We start from the raw sequence: 13,105 nt of genomic DNA, 5'->3' as shown, positions 1-13,105 counted from the left end.
AAAAAGCATTGATACATGTTCCCTGGGGCAGGACTGAGGTCCCCAAACACTTTTTAGGACAAAACTTGCAGATTAGCCTTTAAAATGAACACTTTTGATTTCTCCCATAGACTTCTATAGGGAGTTCGGCGCGGCTTTACATATTAGTTTCAATGCGCCGGCTGCTACGCTGGTTCATGCGCCGAATTAAGCCTCCACCCGGAGTACTAATTAATGCATGAACCAGCGCAGCGCACATAGCTTAGTAAATCAGGCCCTTTGTAACACTGTAACAATGTAACACTCACTGACAGATCGTTCTCCCTCCTCACAAGCTGTCTCTGTGTGAGGAGGGGGGGCGGCAATGAGAGATGATCTCATATGTTTACATTTGAGATCATCTCTCATTGGCCGCACAAATCGCTTAGCAAACGGCCACTCTGATTGGCCGTTCACTGCGATCTGTGATTGGCTGTGTCCTTGTAGTGCCTTGGTGCGAGGAGGCAACATATCCCTTCCCAGCCACCTGTCAATTGCCCTATGAAAAGCAATCCACTGCAGATTGCTTACAAGAGGGGCAGCAAGGGCTATCACACGAGAATGATCCCTAAGGCCCCTTTCACACCGGGGCGGGAGGTGCGGTGGCGGTATAGCGCCACTATTTTTAGCGGTGCTGTACCGTCGGAATTGCGGTGGTATTCGGCCACTAGTGGTGCGGTATGTTAATACGGAGTTTCCAAAAGTAGCCGAACATGTAGAGCCGCGAGTTAGCTCTACACGGCGCCTGCGCACAGACTAGGAGCGCATAGAGCTGACTGCGCAGGCGCCGTATAGAGCTGACTCGCAGCTCTACATCGTTCGGCCTACTTTCGGAAACTCCGTGACTCTCGTGACACGCCTACGCAATACGGGGGGCGCCTTATCGCCGAGGGGAACTTTTTCTGAAGACATCACTCATCTGGGCAGAACTCCCAGATTACATTGCGGCTCAGGATAGAAACGCCTACCCGGAAGCCGGATTGAAAATAGCGATAATAAGGTATGTACAGCCTAATAAAAAAAAAAGTGCCTACTTGTTCATGTAGAAGTATAAAGAAATTTGGTCTAATATAGATGTTATTTGGGTGAACCTCCGCTTTAAGTAAAATCTCTTGCAATGGGACACAGACAAAAAATAAAAACTCGACAATGGTTTAAACTTCCCCTAATACTGTATGTTTTAGGCCTCATGCACACTGGATGTTTTTGGACTTTTTTACAGCTGCTGTTATTGGCTTAACTACTTGAGGCCCGCGCTATAGCCGAATGACGGCTTCAGCGAGGACCTGAAAATCCAGGAGGACGTCATTTGACATTTGTGTGACCGGTGTGTATGCAACACAAGTTTGAGCTCACATTCCATCGGAAAAAAATCCACGGTTTTGTTGTCGGAATTTCCGATCGTGTGTACGCGGGCATTAGAGAGATCACATGGTTTACGGCATAGCCTATAATATATGGAAAGCTCACTTTCGATTTTTGTTTACTTTTTCAATTAAACTTTAGACATAAAGAACAATCGGAAAGATACAGGCCCGGATTCAGAAAGACTTCGACAGGCATATCAGTAGATACGCCATCGTAAGTCCGAATCCGCGCTTTCGCAACTTTAAGCGTATGCTCAAACTGAGATACGCTTAAATGTTGCTAAGATACGACCGGTGTAAGTCTCCTACTCCGTCGTATCTTAACTGCATATTTACGCTGGCCGCTAGGGGCGTGTACGCTGATTTACGCCTAGTAGAATATGTAAATCAGCTAGATTTGCCTATTCACGAACGTACGCCCGGCCGTCGCAGTACAGATACGCCGTTTACGTAAGGCTTTTTCCGGCGTTAAAGTTACCCCCTGCTATATGAGGCGCAGCCAATGTTAAGTATGGACGTCGGGCCAGCGTCGATTTTTCCGTCGATTACGTTGTTTGCGTAATTCGTTCGTGAATAGGGCTGTGCGTAATTTACGTTCACGTCGAAAGCATTGACTTTTGCGGGTTAATTTGGAGCATGCGCACTGGGATACTTTCACGGACGGCGCATGTGCCGTTCGTAAAAAAGCGTCATTTACGTGGGGTCACAATGATTTTACATAAAACACGCCCACATCTTACACATTTGAATTAGGCGGGCTTACGCCGGCCAATTTTACGCTACGCCGCCGCAACTTGGCTTTGTGAATATGCACTTGCCCTGTCAAAGTTGCAGAGGCGTAGCGTAAATAGGATACGCTACGCCCGCACAGAGTTACGCGCTCCCTACCTGAATCTGGCCCTAAGTGATATTTCGAACAACCAATTAAATGAAACTGAGCTGATCACATGCGGGATCAGTACATGTATGGCCAGCAGGACACTTACACACTATTTTGTGAAATTGAATTTTATCCTAAAATTGATGACTTTTGTTCTTTTATCCTTTGAGTTATGATTTTCTAATCTAGTGTAATGGAGGCTTGGATACTTAAACATCAGCTGACATAAAGTTCATCACATGACTCTCGGACAACAATTGGGTTTTCTCTGTGAAATATCCGTGTTTTGTAGACCGTCTGGGATACTTTGAGGTAAAATTGAGAATACCTTTACAGTAACTTGTAAGCGTGGAAATGATGAAGAAACCTTCTCTTATATAAATCAGGGGGTTTCCAAGGTGTCTACCACAGCAATAGACAAAAGGGAACAGGCAATGGTTGTACTTACGTGTGGAGACATGACTGCCGCAATAATCGCCGTCTGTTCCCTGCGTGTTACAAATATTCACAATCAGCAAAATAGAATGAGGTGTGAGGTTCCCCCTATTCCCTGAGATATCAGTCCCTCATTGTAGATCTGGCTGAGCCTCTGACATGACTTGCTTCTGGTGTTTGTTTGGTAACTAAGGAAATAGTCATCAGGCCCTGCCAGACACACAGGACAATTGCCATAGCTATAGGTGACACACCACGGCTCCTTGCAGCATGACAATGGAGAAAGGTTGTCCCCTGTCCTCATCTATGTCTGTGTCTGTTTGTAGCAGGCTGATCAGAAATCACAACTGAAACATCATTGTTTATTAGAGGTGACATACAGTATGCAAGGGCTGTTCTGGTGATCGGATGATTACATTGTACAATAACTGGGTTGTTGCATTGAAAGATATTTTCTCCATCGGGGTCCCGGGAGATGTGTAGATCATTGTGGGTATGCAATGCTATGCAGGAGTTGTGTGATCATATGGGGTATGCAATGCTCTGCAGGAGATGTGAGATCAATGGGGTATGCAATGCTCTGCAGGAGACGTGTGGCCATGTGGGGTATGCAATGCTCTGCAGGAGATGTGTGATCATGTGGGGTATACAATGCTCTGCAGGAGATGTGTGATCATATGGGGTATGCAATGCTCTGCAGGAGATGTGTGATCATGTGGGGTATGAAATGCTATGCAGAAGATGTGTGATCATGTGGGGGTATGCAATGCTCTGCAGGAGATGAGTGATCATATGGGGTATGCAATGCTCTGTAGCAGATGTGTGATCATATGGGGTATGCAATGCTCTGCAGGAGATGTGTGATCATATGGGGTATGCAATGCTCTGCAGGAGATGTGTGATCATATGGGGTATGCTCTGAAGAAAGATGTGCGGATCATTTGGGTATGCTTCTGCAGGAGATTTGTGATCATATGGGGTATGCAATGCTCTGCAGTAGATGTGTGATCATGTGGGGTATTGAAATGCTATGCAGAAGATGTGTGATCATGTGGGTTATGCAATGCTCTGCAGGAGATGTGTGATCATATGGGGTATGCAATGCTCTGCAGGAGATGTGTGATCATGTGGGTTATGCAATGCTCTGCAGGAGATGTGTGATCATATGGGGTATGCAATGCCTGCAGGAGATGTGTGATCATGTGGGTTATGCAATGCTCATGCAGGAGATGTGTGATCATATGGGGTATGCAACGCTCTGCAGGAGATGTGTGGCCATGTGGGGTATGCAATGCTCTGCAGGAGATGTGTGATCATTTGGGGTATGCAATGCTCTGCAGGAGATGTGTGATCATGTGGGGTATGCAATGCTCTGCAGGAGATGTGTGATCATGTGGGGTATGCAATGCTCTGCAGGAGATGTGTGATCATGTGGGGTATGCCAATGCTCCTGCAGGAGATGTGTGATCATGTGGGGGTATGCAATGCTCTGCAGGAGATGTTTGATCATATAGGGGTAGATTCAGGTAGAATGGCTTATTTTTATGCGGGCATAGCATATCTCAGATACGCTACAGCCGCCGTAACTTAGTAAGCGCAGGTTCTGTATTCACCAAGAAACCTGCGCCCTAAGTTACAGCGGCATAGCGTAAATCTGCCGTCGTAAGCGCGCCTAATTCAAATTGTGAAGAGGTGGGGCGTGTTATATGCAAATAAAACATGACCCCCACGTAAATGACGTTTTTGCACTAACGACGCAGGAGCCGTCTGTGAAAGTAACCCAGTGCGGCATGCTCCAAATTAACCCACAAAAAGCCAATGCTTTTGAAGTGAACGTAAATTACGCACAGCCCTATTCGCGAACGACTTTACGCAAACAACGTAAAATTTGACGCGGGGACGACGTCCATACTCTAACATAGGATACGCTTCATATAGCAGGGGTTAACTTAGGGCCGGAAAAAGCCTAACGTAAACGATGTAAAAAAAAGCGCCGTACGTTTCTGATCGGCGTTTCTACCTAATTTGCATATTCATCACGTAAATCGACGGAAGCGCCACCTAGCGGCCCACCGTAAATATGCAACTAAGATACGAATACAGAAAAAAGATACCGCCGGAGCAACCTAGAAGTTACGCGGCGTGTAATAGTACGCCAGCGTAACTTTTTTTATGAATCTACCCCATAGGGTATGCAATGCTCTGCAGGAGGGATGTGAGATCATATGGGGTATGCTCTGCAGGAGATGTATAATCACACATCTTCTGCAGAGCATTGCATACCCCATATGATCTCACATCTCCTGCAGAGCATTGCATACTACCCCATATGATCACACATCTTCTTCAGAGCATTGCATACTGCCCAGGAAATATCTATTAATGCACAACCCAGTTATTGTACAATGTAATCATCCGAATCACCATAGCAGCCCTTGCACACTGTATGTCACTCTAATTTAACAATGATATTCATTTATGATTCTAATCAGTTTGCTTCAAACAGACACAGACATAGATGATGACAGGGGGACACCCTTCACTGTTGTCACGCTGCAAAGGGGCACTGTGTGTCACGTATAGCTTTGACAATGTCCTGTGTGTCAGGCAGATGCAATGCTCTGCACAGGAGATGTGTGATTCATATGAGGTGTATGCAATGCTCTGCACAGGAGATGTGTGTTTAGATGGGATATGCAATGCTCTGCACAAGGGATGTGTGATCATATGGGTGTATGCAATGCTCTGCCATGGAAGCGTGTAATCAGATCAGATGGGGTACAAATGCTCTTGCAAGCAGATGTGTGATCAGGTGGGATAAGCAATATTTTGTAAGAGATATGTGATCATATAGGCTATGCAATGCTCCTGCACAGGAGATGTGTGAGTTCAGGTGTGTGATCAGGTGGGTGTGCAATGCTCTGCATATGAGATGTGTGATTCATTATGGGGGGGGGGGGGGTATGCAATGCTCTGCACAGGAGATGTGTGATCATACATGGGGGTATGCATCGCTCTTCAGAAGATCTGTGGTCATAAATGGTGTATGCGATGCTCTGCAGAAGGTGTGATGTGATGCTGCTGCTGATAAGGTGTGATGATGAGGATAAGGTGAGATGTATTATACCCGCACAGAGGTAGCTCGGGGGATGGATGATGAAGATAAGCAGCACGCGGTAGGTCCACGCAGGTCTGATTCTTGTTGCGGGGGCCCCGCCCCTTGGATTACGGTTTGTTTACACTCCGTCACCCTGTGTACAGCGTGCAGAGGCAGGACACTGCACATGCGCGGATCGTCCAGGTACAGCCACTTGCGTGCCTTTCAATCAGCCACTGTTTATATCAGTACCCAATCACAGCACTCGATGTCTGAGTTTCCTGTAGTATAAATCTCAGCATTATATATTGATGAGTTTGTTTAGTTCAGGTATGACCTATTTCCAGGTGTTGGGGGAGGGGAGTGCAGAATATGGTTTGTCTCTCTCTATGGCTCAGCATAACCTTTCCAGTGTACAGGAAGAACCTGACACATAGATATATCACTGGAAAGCAAAATGTTTGTGGCATGCTAGTCTCCATATCAAAAACGAATACAACAGAATAAAAATTCGGAAAAGATGTAATGTATTTGTATTGTATTTTCAGCCGAAAACTGTACTGATTAACCACTTCCATACCGTGCATTTTCACCCTCTTCCTGCCCGGCCAATTTTCAGATTTCAGCGCTGTCACAATTTGAATGAGAATTGTGCGGTCATGCGACGTTGTACCCAAATTAATTTTGATCGTTTTTTTCCCCACAAATAGAGCTTTCTTTTGGTAGTATTTGATCACCCCTGCGGTTTTTATTTTTTGCGCTATAAACAAAAAATGGAGCGACAATTTTGAAAAAAAAAACACACAATATTTATTACTTTTTGCTATAATAAATATATATATATAAAAAAAAAAAAGTTTAGGCCAATATGTATTCTTCTTTATATTTTGGAAAATAAGCGTATATTGATTGGATTGCGCAAAAATAATGTTACTAGTTACTAGTAATGGCGGCAATCTGCGATCGCTGGATCACAGATCGGAGTAAGGAGTCTATCCCGACCCCTTACCAGGTGATCAGCCAATGACAGCTGATCATGTGATGTTATAGTCGGTAATCGGCTATTTTTTTCTCCTTACGCTTATATCGCGAGGAGAAAAAAAAAGACAGAGGGACATCGGTCCCGATCAGGGAGAGCTGCTGCCAGCCCATCTGTGCCCACGTGTGCCACCTGTCAGTGCAACCTACCAATATACAATAGTGCCGCCTACCGACGAGGAGAAGAAAGAAGACAGACTGCGGATCAGGAAGTGGCAGATTAGGACGATCTGCCTAGCAACGGGCACTTCTGGTATGTATAAAAAAAAAATAAAAAAAATTTGCAGCATTTTGGCTTTTTTTTTCAGGGTGGAGTGCCGCTTTAACAGAAAAAACAACCAGATTCCCCCATTCACGCTGTACAATGAAAGAAAGGGGGAAAAGGAGGGGAAGGGAACTTGGTGGGACTTTATATAAAAACTTATGTGAATACGTCTCCATCCCTGATTCAGTAGAAACAAAAGAGAACTAAGGTGGGACTTTATGTGTGGCAACAGAATCACAGTTAATATAAAAAACACAATGGCCCAGATTCAGAAAGACTTACGCCGACGTATCTACTAATACGTCGCGTAAGGGCACGGATGCGCTGTCGTATCTCTGCGCCTGATTCTGCAAGTAAGATAAGCCTGAAATTTGGCTTCCTCCGACCGACGTAAGTTTCCTACGCCGTCGTATCTTGGGCGCATATTTACACTGGCCGCAAGGGGCGCTTCCATTGATTTACGCGTTGAATATGTAAATGACCTAGATACGCCGATTCACGATCGTACTTGCGCCGTCGCAGTAATCTACGCCGTTTACGTAAGGCGTACATCCGACGTAAAGTTATTCCACATATTAGGAGGCGCATCCCATGCAAAGATATGGATGATGGAAGAGCCGTCGAATTTTACGTCGTTTACATAAATCGTACGTGAATGGGGCTGGGCGTAGGTTACGTTCACGTCGTAGGCATTGAGCCGTTGTATCTCAGGGAGTGAATTCAATGTGATTCTGAGCATGCACGTGCACCTGTCTATCACCATATATAGATTTATGCATTGCATGAATCTATCTATGGTTGCAGCTGCCGCCCCCTATTCAGGTGTCCGGCCCCTTGTCGGGCCACGGGCATCTGAATTACAGCGGCGGGGGTGTTTTTGAAAGCGCCTGATTAGAGCTGTTGGCTCTAATAAGCGTCCTGATTAGAGCCATAAGCCTCTAATAGGCTTCCAAATTGGTAATTTTCAAAACATCAAAATAGCTGGACTAAGACACACACTTCATGAAAACCATATTTAATGTTTTAAAGTTCCACACATTCACTGGTATTTAAGAAGAAATTTGGCAACCTCTAAAAACCTTCACAATGTGGGTGTTAACCTGTTGGATTTCAAGTACTTGGATATTCAGCAGCTGCATCATACCCTGGACATCTGGAATGTGGAAAGAGGTGCATTCAGAGAGAAGAAAACAAAAATGCTTGCCAAGTTATATGCGGTTTATAAATCCATCTTACCAGTTTAGCACTTGTACTCCCTTAGACCATTTAAAATTTCATCACAATATAAGATGTTCTTAATAGCTTGTAATATAAAATATTTTTATTAGCTCGTAAAATGCTAATCTGGACATGTGCCATTGAAAAAAAACATGTCTGCTAGTACAATTGCTAATAATGCAAAATTCACAGTAATGACAATGATTAGTACTTATAAACAGTACTCTGATTTGCCTCAGGCTCTCCAGGTGGGTGGTTTGATGGTTTGGCGGCTTTGTTAGCAGATATGTGAAGGTATGAGGGATTCATGGCTTAGGGCTGCATTTACCATCTTCATTTGTTAAAGGAGTTGTAAAGGAAAACATTTTTCACCTTAATGCAATCTTTGCATTAAGGTGAAAAAACATCTGATGATGCCCGCCCCCCCCCCCCCCCGAGCCCCCGTTTTACTTACCTGACCCCTCGAAAGTCCCGCGCTCGGTTCCGAGATCCTTTTCACCGCTCAGCCTGGCCGCTGATTGGCTAGAGCGGATGGATTGAGAGCAGCGCAGCCATTGGCTGGCGCTGCTGTCAATCACATCCAGTGACGCGGCGAGGGGCGGGGCCAAGTGATACAGTGAGCGGCTTTGGCCATTCCATGAGCGGACGCAATTTTGAAGTGCGACATGTTGGGTATCAATTTACTCTGCGTAACATTATCTTTCACAATGTAAAAAAAAATTGGGCTAACTTTACTGTTGTCTTATTTTTTAATTCAAAAAAGTTTTTTTTTTTTTTTAATTGCACTTTTAAGACCGCTGTGCATATACGGTGTGACAAAAAGTATTGCAACGACCGCCATTTTATTCTCTAGGCTGTTAGAAAGATATATATAATGTTTGTGGGTTCTAAGTAATTTTCTAGCAAAAAAAAAAAAGCTTTTAACTTGTAAACACCAAATCTCAGAAAGAGGCTTGGTCCTTAAGTGGTTAGGCTTTGGCAATAAAACCTGGAAGCTGATTGGTTTCAATGCAGAAGTGAGCTTGATTTTGCACTCTTCAGCTTTAGTAAATAAACCCCATTGTGCCAAAATATCACCATATAAATTGCCTTTGGGTGGTGTCGCTCTTTTACTCCCTTTTTCTGTCTCAGTGCCCACCCCAGGGGAGTCTCCTGTATGGTTGCTGTAGTTACGAGCCAGAGTTACCTCCCCATTGGTCCTCAATGTGTCCTGAAGAAGCTAACAGAGAAACGCGTTGACTTAAGAGGATTCATCACCACAAGGCCACATATTATATATTAAATTGTAAATGAAATAGTCCCAGATTGTGGATGATAATTAGCAGCTGTTAGTCACTACATATTATGATGATGATTGCACATAGGGCAATTGATTTTAGGACCTGAGTAGGTCCATTGTGATATTATTACGAGAGATCGCCAAGTTTCCACACTTTTATATTTCCCTTGGAAATTATGAGGGCGGGAGGAGTAGTAATTGGTTGCATCTGAAAGTGTCATGTGACTAGTCTGTATGACAAGCCAGCTAACCTTGCGGTTTAGTATAAGAGTTGTAACGCTGTGGTGAAGATGGCTGCGAAGCGGATAAATTGCACCAAAGTGGAACCGCTTTTTGTGGGCAGAAGGTGTCTTGGGAGTACAAATTAATCTCCGCATTTGTGCTCAGTATGGGGATAACGTTCTCTCTTGTAGAGTTTTTTTTTTATGAGTGGGAGGTTATGGAGCACCCAGCTTATAGTCTGGATTTAACGCCATCTGATTTCCACCTTTTTGGACCGTTTAAAAAGCTTTAAGGGGAAGAATATTTTCAAGTGATAATGATGATGTGAAAGCAGTGGTGCATCAGTGGCTATGCGCTTAACCAAAAACATTTTTTGCTGATGGCATTAAAAAGTTGATATGACGCTGAGAAGAAGCATCGCAAAGAAAGGTGACTATGCAGACAAACAATTAGGTAGATTCAGGTACATTGGTGCAAACTTGCGGCAGCGTAGCTTAGCCTGTTTAGGCTAAGCCGCCGTAAGTTAGCTAGGCAAGTACATGATTCTCAATGTACTTGCCTGCTAATATACGGCGGCGTAGCCTAAAGCGGGCGGGCGTAAGGGCGCCAAGTTCAAATGTGTGGAAGGGGGGCGTGTTTAATGCTAATCAGGCTTGACCTTACGTTTTTTACACTTTTTTGTTACTGCACATACATTTCCCAGTGTGCCTATTGATTTCGACATGGACGTAAACGACGTAAATCGCTATTCGCGGACGACTTACGCAAACGATGTAAAAATTTCGAATCTCGCGGCGGGAACGGCGGCCATACTTTAACATTGCTATTCCACCTAATAGATGGAATAACTTTAGGCCTGATAATGCCTTACGGAAATGGCGTAAATCTACTGCGGCGGCCGGGCGTAACGGCCTAACTCTTTCTGAATCTACCTAAATGTGATTTGTTTTTGAAATTCCTAATAAATAGAATTATAAAAAAGTGCAGAAACTTTTTGAACATCTCTCATATTTTATTATTTGTTTGTAATAAAGTTTTGCTCATGTTTTTATATAATGAAAGTATGTTCTTCTTTTTGTACCAGTAAAGTCTGACCAATTTTTTCTAATAATTCTCGTACACATGGCGGGTGTGGTACTCTGCAGAGTCTGGAAATCGCGGTGTGTGTAATCCCCTATGTGAATTGACCCTTGGGGCAGTAGTTTGAAATTGCTGCTAAAGTTTAATTCTTATTAGTGAGTTTTAATGGGGCTCTTATGCAACCTTCCTCTGGGAATCTTCAGCTAATTTACTGTTGTGCAATGTAGTGTGAGAAGTAGAGATGAGCAAATAATTAAGACAATTTTTTTCATCCAGCAGTTCACCCGATACAGTCCGTGATTTTGTTTACAATGTGTAAATCTGTCAGGCTTTGGACTGGTATCTCCATAGCATGGGGGCATTGAGAGTGCAGGGTCATTTACTATGTGGGTGCCAACCTTTATAGGCTTCAGTACCAAGCTGGTGTTTCAAGAGAAAACAAAGGAAACTTCTTGCCCTCAATCACAGTTTGTTACAATAGTATCCATGTTATTTGACTGCAATTGACCCACTGGGAGCATTAATTCAGTTTTAAAGCTGATGACACATGGGTGATTCTGCTGCTAGTGACAAATTGCCAAAGGCAGGGTCACTAAAAAGGCTGCTCTGTGTCCCTATGAAATCGCTCCTAATGTAACCACAAACAGCAAGATGTTGCTTTGTCGCTGGCCCGAACACTGCCGAATTGCATTTGCTAGTGATAAGAGTATTATCTTGCTGCTTCACATTGCTATGCAAATTAGAACATGTATCAAAAACAAATTAGGTGTTATCCCAATTTGGCTGCAGAAGTGGAAATACACTTTAAGCCCTGGATCACGCTGCCGCGACTTGTCATGCGACTTGAGAGTTCAAAGTTGCATGACAAGTTGCGCTCCATTAGCAGCAATGGAACCATCCTAACGGTGCGGCTCAAGTCACTCCGACTTATGCTGGCCATACACTATACGAAAATACATTTGGTCGTTAAGAAAGATCTTTCGTTTTTCGAACAGTTAATGGGCACAAAATTGATAATCGTTTGGACGTTTTTGAGCCAAAAAAACGAAGGACAAGTTTGGAAATTTTCTACCGAACGAACGATAAATCGGAAGGTTAATGTGTTTCCCGTCCGAACTTTCTGCACTAGGTATATGTAAAAAAAATAACCATTTTCTTTTTATTTATGTCCACTGAACAATTTATCGGTCATTACATGATGGCACTATCGTTTTCGCTCACGACCAAACTTTCGTTTTTCGAAAGTTCGTTCGTACGATTTTTCGTGGAGTGTATTAGATGAAATCAGATTCAAAGCCGCACAATAGTCGTGCGACTTTGAAGTCGTCAATTATATATTATATTTTATATATTATCATGTCTGCAAAATTGTTGTGATTTAATTATTATCATACAATAAACCTACTATAATGTATATATTGACTTTTCCAGTGATCAGCCTCATTTAAAGTACCCTTGACCATTTTTTCACCCTTTCTGCAGATACAATTGGGATGGAGGCTTATCACTTATGGTGCCACAGACCACATCCTCTTATTCTTTATTCTTTATTTAGAACAGGGGTGTATAACATTTGTACTATCCTGGACCACATTGGAAGAAGAGGAATTGTCTTGGGCCACACATATAATGCATTGACACTAAGGATAGCTTATAAAAAGGAAGAAGTTTGGCAGATCACAAGTTAATGATCACTATTATAGCTAATGTACCTATCTGAGTAACAAAACTTCATTTTTGTTTAAAATATTTTTCATTATAAATGTAAAGGAGGGCAACATAAAACAAGTGCAATAATTGATGTTTTGATGTATATAGTAGCTATTCTCGATGCATTTTCAATGTGCTCATCAGATATTTTGGTTCTAATTTAGCCTTTCACATGCTTCAGCCTTTAAAATAGCTGCTCACAAATATAGGTGCTATCGGAAACTGATGACATGATTAAAACGTGATTGTGAAGAATAGGATATTTTTCTTTGGGAAGATAAAACTAATAAAAGTCCAGTAAAGAGACACTGTAAAACAGGGTTTGACAAATTTGCTTGGAATCTAGGAGCCAGCTAAAAAAGAAAACGTGCCCCGTCCCGCTGAGCTTGCGCGCAGAAGAGAACGCATACGTGAGTAGCACCCGCATATGTAAACGGTGTTCAAACCACACATGTGAGGTATCGCCGCGATTGGTAGAGCGAGAGCAATAATTCTA

The sequence above is a fragment of the Rana temporaria genome, chromosome 6 (assembly GCF_905171775.1).
Source record: "Rana temporaria chromosome 6, aRanTem1.1, whole genome shotgun sequence".
NCBI classification, from domain to species: Eukaryota; Metazoa; Chordata; class Amphibia; order Anura; family Ranidae; genus Rana; species Rana temporaria.
The sequence above is the reverse complement of the archived record's forward strand: the minus strand, read 5'-3'. Positions refer to the sequence as shown.